The sequence below is a fragment of the Nannospalax galili genome, unplaced genomic scaffold (assembly GCF_000622305.1).
Source record: "Nannospalax galili isolate Female #2095 unplaced genomic scaffold, S.galili_v1.0 scaffold713, whole genome shotgun sequence".
NCBI classification, from domain to species: Eukaryota; Metazoa; Chordata; class Mammalia; order Rodentia; family Spalacidae; genus Nannospalax; species Nannospalax galili.
In genome coordinates, this window is record NW_008333780.1 from 1,170,620 (window position 1) to 1,183,637 (window position 13,018).

At 38.6% G+C, this 13,018-nt stretch overlaps 1 protein-coding gene across 4 annotated transcripts in view; it reads right to left on the reverse strand.

Annotated features, from left to right (window-relative positions):
* Zfyve9 (zinc finger FYVE-type containing 9) overlaps positions 1-13,018 on the reverse strand; it is a 287,358-nt gene that overhangs the window by 210,502 nt on the left and 63,838 nt on the right. The window contains exon 1 of one of the 4 annotated variants that reach the window (XM_029561267.1): positions 7,699-7,717. The exons of the other annotated variants lie outside the window; for them this stretch is intronic. The gene's annotated coding sequence lies outside the window, so the exon portion shown is untranslated. Of the gene's footprint in view, positions 1-7,698; positions 7,718-13,018 lie in introns of those variants that run through there. 4 annotated transcript variants of the gene reach the window in all.

The window sequence follows — 13,018 nt, forward strand, 5'->3', positions numbered from 1 at the left end:
TGAGTTCCAGGACAGCTGGGGCTACAGGGAGACCCTGTCTCAAAAAGACCAAAATTAAATAAATAAATAAATAAATAAATAAATAAAATGAAAATGAAGAAAATATGCTAAGTGAAAAACAGCCTAACACTAATGTTTTTGTGACTGTATTACTATAAAAGGTTCAGAATGGGCAAATGCAGAAAGACAAAAAGTAGAAGAAGACTGCCAGGGGCGGGAGAGAAGGAAACGGGAAGTGACTATTAATAAGTACAGAGATTCATTCTTAAGTGAAAAACAGCCTAACACTAATGTTTTTGTGACTGTATTACTATAAAAGGTTCAGAATGGGCAAATGCAGAAAGACAAAAAGTAGAAGAAGACTGCCAGGGGCGGGAGAGAAGGAAACGGGAAGTGACTATTAATAAGTACAGAGATTCTTTCTGGGGTGAATTAGACAATGGTGATGGTTACACAACAATGATTATAATGAAAACCACAGAATGCTGCTTAAAGGATTAACTTTATGTTACACGAATTCTATCTAAATATCAGTCAAATATAGTTTTAAACAGTGCCTGGGTTCAATCCCCATACTATATGAGAAAGAAGGGGGGGTGGGAGGGAGAAAAAAGAGAGAGAGACTTTCACGTTACAAACCTTGAATACTCTCCAACACTCTGCCCCTGCCACTGACACCTCATTCTTACTCCACACATCATTTCTCCCATAAAGTTTCTTTGCCAATATATACTATATTACAGTACTTATTAACCCACTCATGATTGCTGTTTAGCCATCTGTCTTCCCCTTCTAGGCTCTTAGGGTTTCTCAGGATTGGGATGTCCTTGTCTTTTTATCTTTGTATCTCTGGCATATGACACCATTTATGGCACAGCATACATATATATTCACTACCTCCTTGTGAGACAAAGTGAAATAATTAAAAGATGCTTTTCCAAAGTACTTTCATTTAGGAAATTTTCCATATAAAATATCTCAAGAGTTGTACAATGACTGCTAAAATTTCAATGTATTTATAATTCCAAAATTTATGAATGTGAACATAAATTAATGGGTTGCATGTTGAAATTTAAATCATATTTAATCAAGATTTTGTTCTTTCTACCTACAATCACTCATCTCTGTATAGTTTGTATTAGTTTGACTACTTACTTTGAAAAACAGAAAAAATATGATTCAAGAGTATAAACACAGCACTACATTATCTGGCAAAAGCGGTACTGAAATTTTAAACCATCACCAGCATGCAATATACTAGTTGGATGTTTAAGCCAAATGAACATTTTACTGATTAGTCAGTGTAGTGTGGTGGGAAGAAACCTGCAATGAGAATCTGGTCAATGTAGACTTTAATTCATGTTCTAGAATTTAAAAAGCTGGTGCTACTTTCGGCAAGTTACTAAACTCTCTGAATGTCAATTTCTTTATACTTTATATGGAAACTACACTTTACATGGAGTACCTTGCAGAGATCTGATACACAGTTATCAATAAATAGTAGCTATTATTCTTCATCATCAAAAAGGAATTTGTGTGAAATAATTAGAGCAGAAAGTCAGAGGGTTAATATGAAACCAACCATTGGACTGGTTGTTTATATAATTAATCATCCATCAGGACACTTGGTCTGAAATAATCAATTCCAGTCAGAACAAAGAAACAAAGAAAGAAGAAGAAAAAAGTAACTCTGAAGGCTAAATTTGATCCTAAAATGACATGCTTTTAAATAAGAACACCTTCACTCACAGTAGTAGGAAGAAAGAGAAATGTGATAATGTCTGAGAAGAGCTTTATTCCTGTAGATAAAAACCAAAACACATGACGAGAACAGACCTGGGAAGCTGACATTGTTGCTCCCCATGGTCTCACGGGGCTTCAGTTTCTAGGATATCAATCTGGCACCATTTACAACCATCAAATTCTCAGTCAAGAGCCATAAAGAACCAGTGATTGCTTTCAACTAGTATACACACTAAACAAAAGACAGAGTAGACTAACACATACTGGAAAACGCAATTATAACAGGTGTATCAAATATACATAGACATCAAAATCCTTACTACAGAAACTACTCTGAGATCAGCACTAAAGAAAATAGTATGTTTAGGTCTCATGTTTGAAATAATATATATAACTCAAGACCATTTAAATAAATTTATAAATATAATATAGGACCAGGAACTACTGAAATATTAAATCCTAAGGATGGTTAAATTTACATGGCAGTTTGACTGGGTCAAGAGATATTCAGGTATCTGATTAAAGACTGTTTCTCCCTGTGTCTGTGAGAGTGCTTTCAAAACAGATTAGCATTTCCATTCTGCTTAGTAAACCAGATTGCCCTCCCCATAATGTCCACACACATATACACATCATGAGATTTTTGTAAGGAACTGGCTCATGCATTATGAAGTTATATTGCCCACAATCTGCCGACTGATCCTTCTTATTCATTCGGTTTCTCTAGAGACTATTAACACAGAATCATAAACAGACTGATTGTTCATGATTGCACCATAATTACCACATAAGCTCAATTCCATACCTTAAATTTTCGGATATATCTATTGCATTATTTTTGCCAAAAGATTTCTAGAACAGCCTATACTTGCCCCATATATACATCATATACACATTTTCATTTCTATTCCTCCTACAAGTGCTGGGGATCAAAAACAGGGTCTTGCACATGCAAGGCAAATGCTCTACCACATTCCCAGTCTACACATTTTTATTATAAGATAAATGTCATGTTCAAAGGAAATCCTTCCATCTAACCAATCATCTAACCATCTAACCAATGGAGTGAGCTCCTGGACTGAAGATGAACTGATTATAGAGCCTCTACATAGACCCTCTACCCTAGCCTGAGAGATAGAGCTATAACTGGCACCTCTAACAGCGACAAGATACCCTAGTATTCTTATAAAATTTCTCCCTTTTTATTTCCTGTTAGTTCCAGCGGGTTGCCTTGAATTCCAAGAGTTTTTTTTTTTTTTTTAAACAGGGTCTCCCTGTAGCCCCAGCTGACCTGGAACTGGCTATATAGAGCAGGCTGGCCTGGAACTCACAGAGATCCACCTGCCTCAGCCTCCCAAATATTGGGACTACAGGCGTGGGCCACCACACCCAGCGAATTCCAAGAGTTTTAACAAATACATTCCAATAGCACAATGAAAATGAAGGGAAACAACAAAATCATAGTTCCAACTTCAACAGCACACTTACAATTTCAAACATCAGACAGACTCTAATGTTCTAGGACTTCAAATAGGTAATAAATAGGATAAAGACATGGAAAGAGGAGTGCTTGGGATCATTCTGATTGGCATAAATTATCTACACAAAGATAAAAAAGAGTGCTATGAAAACAAAAAGGCCTGGCCTAGGGGCATACAACCTGTAATTCCAGCACTGAGGAGACAGAATCAAGTCAGGACTGCTGCAAATTCAAGGCCTACCTGGTTTACACAGCAAGTTCCAGCCAGGGCTATCTGGCAAGACCCTATCTTTAAAGAAAAAAAAAAAAAAGGCGAACGAGGGTGTATGCATGGTTTCTATTCCAAAATATAAAAAGCTATGCAGTCTTAACTAGAAAGTAAAATATTAAACAAACTGAAAATTCAATAACTCTTCTTAGATCCCTAAAAGGTCACAAGTAAATTTGGAGAATCAAGTAAAATCAGAAAATCACAAATTACCTCAGTAGAAACTCACAAGCAGAAGCCTCTGCAAGGGTAAGTGTTGGGGTAGAAAAATGAGGTGTAACTGATGAACTACTTAATGTGAATATCTCTGAAGAGTTAAAAACTCCAAGGGGGCCCAGTCACAGAGCAGCCCTATCCTTTGGTGAGTTTTATCTCCAAGAGCTCAAACTATGAGAGTTACAGTCAGCATCAGAGAAGAACTCTCTAGTGCAGGGAGAGGGATAAAAGAATAATTTTGAAATAAGCCAGGATTCTGTTCTTAACAAGGTCTGTTCCCAAGAGAAATTATTTTTCTAGAATAAAACCTGCTAGGGTCAGATCAGAGCCTAACTGGGCTGGGAGAAAGCAATACCCAATCCCAGCTCATTTTACCCATCTTGTCCCCTGGAAACAGAGATAAAAACATTAAATAGTACTTGTGAAGTTAGCAGAACAGAGGAACAAGCTTGCTAAAAGATTGTGACAATCATAGGACTACAGAATTCTTCTCTCCCTCTCCAACACCTTATCATATTACAAAAGGCCTATTTATAGTTGTTTCTTTTACCTAGTACATGGTGTCCAGCTACCAAGAAAAGATTACAGGGCATAATATACTGAAAGGCAAAAACAAAAACAAAACATGGCTAGAGAGGGAGGACAAGCATAAGAACTATACTCAGATGTGGCAGAAATGTTGGGATTATCAGACCAGGGGTTTAAAACAACTATAATTAATATAAGATATAATGGGAAAAACAGACAAAATGAAAAAAAACAGAGAGACAAGGCGAGCAAAGACAAGAGAGTGGTGTCTGAAAGATGGCTCAGCTGGTAAGGTCCTTGCCATGTAAGTATGAGGCTCTAAATTCAATCCCCAGAATCCATGTAAAAAAGCTGGGTGTGGTGGTACACATGGGTAATCCCAGTGCTGGGAGGCAGAGACTGCTTTTGATGGACTTATTAATAGAGGACACAGACAAGCAAAGATTCTCCTAAGCTGGGGGATTTTTCAGCAGAAACCTCAAAACCTGAAAAAGCAAAGAAAAATTTAAAGACACTAGGAAGAAATAGAGAAAAGAAGAAGTATTTACATTAATAAAGACTGAGAATTTCTCCTAATTAATGTCAGATACAAGTCTACAAGTCCAAGAAGTTCAGAAAACACTAAGCAGGATAAATGGGGGGGAAAGAGGAGGAAAAGAAAGAGAGGGAGATGGAGGGAGGGAGGGAGAAGGAGAAGGAGAGAGAGAAGGGAAGGGGAGGAGGGGGGGAGGGGAGGGGAAGAGAGGAGAGATACACTATATTTGGTCATATATTCAAACTACAGAAAAATCAAAGATAAAATATAAATCAGGAATGGTATTACTCTGGAGGTAAAGGCAGGAGACTCAAGAGTTCAAGGCCAACCTGAGGTACAATTTAAAAAACAAATATACAAACAGAAACCCAAAAGGAGGCTAGATGGCTCAACAGGTAAGGGTACTTGCCACCCACACTCAATGACCTAAATTCAATCCCTAGAGCCCAAAGTAAAAGCAGAGAACCGACTCCTGAGAGTTGTCCTCTGACTTCCACATGTACACTGAATCATGTGCATGTCCACATGCACATACACACATCATATGCACAGACATACACAAAGACACACACACATAATAACATTTTAAAAACACAGAAGCCACGGAAAGAGGGGTGCGCCTTACAAAGGAGCAAAAGTAAGAATCACACCCGATTTTTCCTGAAAAAAAATCATGCAAACAAGAAGAGAGAGGCATGAAATATTTAAAGATTTGGGAAATCAAAATAGAAATCTGCACCCCCATGGGGCTGGAGAGATGGCTCAGTGGTTAAGAACACTGGCTGTTCTTGCAGAAGACCCAGATTTGAATCCCAGCACCAACATGACAGCTAACAACTGTCTGTAACTCCAGTTCGAGGGGATCCGATAAGACTCTTCTGTCCTTCACAGCCATTGCATGACATGGGTGCACTTTACCTACATGCAGGCAATACACACACATGAAATAAAAATAAATAAAATATAAAAAAAGAAATCTGCACCCCAAAGTTTATTCTTCAAAACTGATAGAGACAACATTAATAATTACCTTAAATGTTGATGGTATAAATGCACCAATCAAAAGAGATTGAGCCAGCGACATGGCTCAGCAAGTAAAAACACTTGCTCTATAAGCCTTATGACATGAGTTTGATTCCTGGAACCCCCATAAAGGTGGAAGGAGAGAATCAACTCCACAAATTTGTCCTCTGACTTCCACCCATGTGCTATAGCATGCATAAACACCTATACACACACACACACACACACACACTCACTCACTCACTCACATTCTGTCTCTCTTACTCTCACATACTCACATACCCACAAAATAGTTGTTTTTTTTTTTTAAAGATAGAGTTTGACAGAGTACATGTTATTTACAAAAAACCACTTTACATATAAAGGTATGCATATTCTGGAGATGTAGCTCAGTGGTAGAGTGATTGTCCACTTTGTGCAAGGAACTGAGTTCAATCTCCAGCACTGGAAAGTAAAGATATGTATAGATTTAAGATCGATGGATGGAGAATGATGGATCATTCGAACACCAAGGAAGCAAAAGTCACTATGTCAATTTCAGAAAGAACAGACTTTGGGGTTGGAGATGGCTCAGTGGTTAAGAGCACTGGCTGCTCTTCCAGAAGACAGGGGTTCAATTCCCAGCACCCACATGGTGGCTAATAACCAATGCCCTCTTCTGACCTCTGCAAACATTGGTATGACATGGGTGTACTTAGGCAATACACTCATATACATAAATTAAAAGTGATAATTTTTTTAAAGAGAAGACTTCATTCCAAGGAATGTTGTCAGGGATAAAGACATTTTAAAATATCTTAACAATTGAAAGTGAAAATAAAACATCAAAATGATGGGACACAACAAAGTAGTGTTTTAAAGGAAATTTATAGTGTTAGTTGTAAACATCAGAAAAGAAGATTTAAAAATCAATCACCAAAGCTCCCACTTTAGAAAACTAAAAGAAAAAATTAAATCCAAGGCAAACAGAATAAAAGACATAGAGCACAAATCAATGAAACTGAAAACAAAATCAATATTGAGCTCGTTTAAACAAAAAAAATTAAAAGCCTCCAGCAATGGGCAGGTAAAATGGCTGTAGGTAGAGGCACCTACACAGAACTGACAGCCTGAATTCAATCCCTGGTTCTCACAAGGTGTCAGGAAAGAACTGACTCTTGAGTGTTGTTCTATGAGATCTATACATACACAATTAAAATTTTAAAAAGCATTCAGCCAGGCTAACTAAGAAAGAAGAGAGAGACTTAGAGAGATGGCTCAGCAGTTAAGAGCACTGGCTGCTCTTACAGAGGACCTGGGTTTGGTTCCCCAAACTCCAATACGGCAGAAAACCATCTGTAACTCTAGTTCAAGGAGACCCAATGCCCTGTTCTTGCCTCCACAGGCATTGCATGCATGGGTGCACATATATACATGCAGGCAAAGCACTCATACACATAAATAAATAAATTTTTAAAATTCAAAAAAGAGGGGCTGGTGAGATGGCTCAGCAGTTAAGAGCACTAGCTGTTCTTGCAGAGAACCTAGGTTTGAATCCCAGCACCCACATGGCAGATAACAACTGTGCTTAACTTCAGTTCCAGGGAATCCAATGCCCTATTCCATCCTCCTCAGGCACTGCACAACACAAGTGCACTTACAGACATGCAGACATAACACCCATACACATAAAATAAAATAAATAAATCAAAAAATTAAATGTAAAGAGAAATAAGAGAGAAGATGCAAATTACTAATATCATAAATGAAAGAATGAATGCCTCTACAGATACCATAGACATGAAAAGTCCAAAAATTAGTGCTATTAACAACCCTATGCCCACACACTTGATAACCTAAAAGAATGAACCATATGTTAGCAAGCTTTGTGTCACTGTAACAAAATACACAGGATAATCAACTTACTTATTTTGGCTTGCAGTTTCAGACAGTTCATCCCATGGTTGCTTGGCCCCATCACTTTAATACTGTGGAGAGGCGGCTCTCCAGTGGTAGGGCCAAACTAGTGAGACAGAACTGCTTACTTCTGGGCTGAAAAGCAAAAAGTGAGAGAAGGAAGAGCCAGGATATCAATTTCCCTTCAATGATACGCCCTCAAATGATCTCAATTCCTACCAATAGGCCATATCACCTAAAGTTTCCTATTAGCTTCCCAATAGATTGTAGTGGCTCAAGCCTGTAATCCCAGCACTCATGGGGCAGAGGCAGGTGAATCTCTGTGAGATCAAGGCTAACCTGGTGGTCTACATATTGAGTTCCAGGGGAGACCCTGTCTAAAAAAAAATCAAAACCAAACCAAACAAAAACAAAAAAGTCTCTCATTAGCTCCAATTGCTGGGAATTAAGTCTTCAACACATGAGATATTGAGGAAAATTCAAGATAAAAACTATAGTAGATCAATTCCTTGAAAGAAAGAATTTGCCAAAACTCACACAAGAACAATCTGAATAGGCTTTAATCTATTAAAGAACTTGAATTGATATGTTTTTTACCTAGACAAACAGAATTCTTTATTCAAACTGAATTTTACATGCACATTATAGCCATTTCTTTTTAATTTCTATTGAATTTTTGTAAATTTCATAAATATATCTTTATCATATTTATGCCCCTCCTCTATCTGCATTCCTCCATAGCACCCAGACACACACACTGGATTTCATGCATTCTGTCATTTTTGTTAGGCCTAGCAAGTCAACTTTGTGTTTCTAAATGTCCCTTGGTGTGAGTCCATCTCCCGGAGCCTGGTCAATTGATCAGGTATCACTCCCTTAAAGAAAAACCAACTCTGATTGAGTCAGCATGGGTCTTGTGCATGCTGTCACCATAGAACTGGGGAAATGGACTGCAGGCCCCAACCTTAGTGGAGGAACTATTGGTAATTGATTACTGCAGAGTGAAGGAGAGTAGATCTTTAAGGGAGAAAATTCAGATAGGTTGACTAGACTCCAGTGGATGAACAAATGCTTGACTAGATATGACTTAACATATACAACAGAATGCATGAAATCTAGTGGGGGGGTTATGGGGGAGAGCATATGGGAGAGGGGGTCTGAATTTGATTAAGATCTATTATATGAAATGCACAAAACAATAAAAATATGCATTTTTAAGAAAAAAGGAAAATCAACTCTCCCTTTTCAAAACAGAAAGTACTATAGACATGAAGATTCATCAACAAATTCTACTAAACATTCCAGGATGAGATTATACTGATTCTATACCATCTTCTTCCAAAAATAAATGTAGCAAGAGTATTTCCTAAAAATTTCTTAGCTGGGCACAGCATGTGAGGTCCCAGGTACTCAGAGATTGAGGTAGGATGATCACTTGAGCAAGGAGATTTGAGTCTAGCCTAGACAACAAAGTGAGACTTTCTCAAAAAGAATCTTTTTCCTAAGGAAGCATGGGGGCAGGGAGTACTGTGAGGTTAGACAATGGGTACTCAAAGTATGGATGGAAGTAATAAATTCCAGTGAGTTCTATAACCCACTAGGGAACTATTATCTACAACCTAATACATATTTTATAAATACTGAGAAGAGAAAAGCTCCAAATATAAAGTAGTGATAAAGAAATATAAATGCCAATTACAGCTGGGGAGATAGCCTGGTGGATAAAGCACTTACTGTGCAAACCTGAGACTGAAGCTTGCATCCCCGGAACCTGTGTAAAACCAGACGCTGTGGAATGCATATGTCATCCCAGCATTCCTACAAGAAGGACGTGTAGACAGCAGAATGTCCCGAAGCTTGCAGACCAGCTAGCCTAGGGTACTCGGTTGTGAACATTTGAGAGACCCAGTCTTGAGCTGATGAGATAGCTCAGAGGGTAAAGACACTTGCTGCCAAGCCTAGAGATCTGAGTTCAAGCCCCAGGGACCATGTGAAGGAAGGAGAGAAACTGACGTCCTCTGACGTCCACATGTGCACTGTGGTACAATAAACAAGTAAATAAATGATACAATAAAAAAATTAGAGAGAGAAAGAGAGAGAGAGACCGGCCCTGTCTCAAGGTAGAAGGCAAGGACTGACACCCAAGACTATCCTCTGACCACTACCATGAGATATGGCATGCACATGGCCTCAGCCACATAAAAACATGCAAACATAACACATCGTACACACATATGCACAAAAAATTACTCTGATTTGACCAATACACATTACATATACATGGAAATGTGAAATTATACTCATAAATACATATAATTATTACATATTAATCAAATGTTCCTTAAAATGTTTAAGGAGATACTAATATTAAGCACCCTGATTTGATAATTAGAGAAAGTATGTATGTATTAAATGCTACCATAAGGAATAAATTTGTACAAATGGGTTTTTTTGTTAATTATTTATTTAATAACCACATATTCAAAAGAAGCATTTCACTACAACAGCACTGACATATTCAGTAACAATTTTCTGAACTAAGATGCATCTTTCAGAACTGGCTGTAAATTTTTAGGTTTACAGTTGAATTATTACAGTTACCTTGAGAGTGAGTAGGAAGGATGGACTGGCAGGTTGGCAAGCTGGCAGGCTAGTAGGTGAGGTGACTAAGCAGTCAGATATTCCTGATCAGGGCCAGTTTGGGGGGAAGAGATGACCTGCTCCTGCTGTGAGAACCCTGGGTTTCATCCACTTCTCTACCAAGATATTTACCAAACTCTTAAACAAAAGACTAGCAACTCCTCAAAGACCAATTCTGCCCTCTGTGATTTTGTAAAGTTCATCCCACCTTGCATGTCCTTTGTCCTGCAGAGTTTGGATCTGGCCTGAAGTGTCTTAGCTGTCTTTCTCAATTCTGACAGTCTCATAACTGTGCTGTCAGCATTAATCTTTGTTCAAGTTCAGACCTGGACTGATCTTCCTCCTTACTGTCTGAAACTCTCCTCAACCCACAACTCCCCTTGGGACAGGCCTTTGTAGAGCCAGGAGTAGGCTGCTGCTGCAAGGCGGCTGGGTGGAGCCTGTCTTCAGCAGCTTGGAACTAGAATGTGTCCTCTGCTCCCAGGGGCTCTGTGTTTAAAAACAGCACAGGCAACCCTCCCTGTGCTGGTGACACACAGAATGATTGCACATGCATTTCTAATTTCTATATATCTGATTATTACTTGTGATAGTCGGTTACTTTCTGAGCTCCCTGGCATCTGAGCATGGATATAAAGTCATCACATAGATTTCAGTGGTAATGTTTTTCACATCTACAAATTATTATTTTTTAATCATTATTTCTTTATTTTTCAATAACTACATGATTAGAAGAAGCATTTCATTACAGATTTGACATATTCAGTAACACATTTCAGAGCAAAGACACATCTCTTTCAAAAGTGGTTATAAAGTTTCTAGGTTCACAGTTGAGTTAATACGGTTATACAATACTGAACTCGGTATAAGGCCTGTAAGACATAAAATTGAATGAGATTTTAACCTTTAAAAAAGATCTCTGTTTCATTTTAGAATATATTGTTCCTTATAGACAGACTCAATGTTTTTGCTACTAACACTGGGATGTTGGCACATGCATCTCTAATCTGAATGTAACTGATTAGCTTCCTCTTCAAATACAATACATTTTAAAAAATTTGTTGATTTTTTTATGTGTGTATACATCACACAGAACATCCCAAGCCATCTTATTGGACTATACACCCACTTCCCAGATGGCACCCTCCCATAGCCTCCCTCCCCACACTAGAGCCCTTAAACTCTGATATCCCTGCTACTGTCTGCTGTGTTGTCGGCACCCCCAGCCAATCCCCATTACTTGCCCTTCTGGTGAATCTAGTCAGCCTAGAGGTCTTTGTTTTAGGAGGGTCAGCTGTTCTTCATCTAGTGGTAATCAGTTGTCTATGTCAATACTCCTTTAGATAAGATTAGGGTCTGCTGTTCATTTCCCAGTTCTATGCTGGGTTACTATTTGGGAGTCCCTCTGGACACCTTGGCCAACAACTAAAAAGAAGGTATCTCCTATCTGGCATTGTTGTGTGTTATGCAGCCTTTAGCTATTCAAATGGACTCTTGAGAAATTATATTGACCCCTTTAATATTTGGTTATACTTTCCTTTTGGATGTTTAAGGCCATAGAGTTAGCACAGATAAACCAATTTATTTTAACTCTTAAGGTTATTTGAAGATCTGTTCCTCAGGGGTCACATGGGCTTGGGAGGAGCCCCTGGTCCTTTCTTTTACCAGTTCCGTCTACATGAAGATAAGTCAAAGGACCTGCTCAATCATGGTTGGTTTCACTTGGAAGCATGGAGGAAGTGATTCCTCTGTGTTGACCTTCCTTTTGGAGACTGGACACTGGTTCAACTCCACTTCTGGGGACTCCTCGGCCTCCTTGATCAAGAGGACAGGTGACCCACCACAATTACAGGACATTTTGAGAGATGTTCATAGTCCCCTGGAACTACTTGACCTAGGAGGGCAAGGAGCAAAAACTGTCCTTCACGTCCCTCTGACCAAATTAGTATAGGCGTCAAAGTATGTCTGTTAAACACCCAAGAAGGTTAGTCTGGTACTTTTAATTACTGTGTGTCATGTAGATAAATCTCGGGCAAAGACCAATTGTTCTCAGATATACCTTATCTAGACAAGTATTTCTTGATCTGCTATGTATAATTTGTCAGTAGGGTGTAGGAGTAATATGGTTCCCTCTGGTTTTCAAAACTAGCTAGGCATTATTTATCTCTCACATTGTCTCACCCCTCCACCATAGTTTACCCACTTAAGGTGCCCCCATTCCCCCCATTTCTCCCTTAATAATACCCTTCTCCTATGGTCCTACCTCTCTTGAGCCCCTTCTTTGCCCTTATCCCCTAGGTTCCATGTATTCCCTTCCCTCCCCCCTCCCTTAAACTAACTCAATTTTTATCTGTATCTCGCTAATTAAGGCCTGTTTTCTAGTGTTCTTCTCTTTCAGGTTCTTTCTTTACCTTTACCTCCCTGTTTCCTTTCCATTATCCTGGTTCCTGTAGTTATGTATGGATACATACTCACTCATCAGGGTTTGGTTCTAGGATCCACATATGAAGGAGAACATATGTCGAATTTTTTTCTGAGTCTGTGTTACCTCACTTAGTATAACACTTTCTAGTTCCATCCATTCACGTGCAAATTTCATGATTTCATCTTTCTTTACTGCTGAGTAAAACTCCATCGTATAAATGAACCACATTTTCATTATCCACTCATCAATTGAGGGACACCTAGG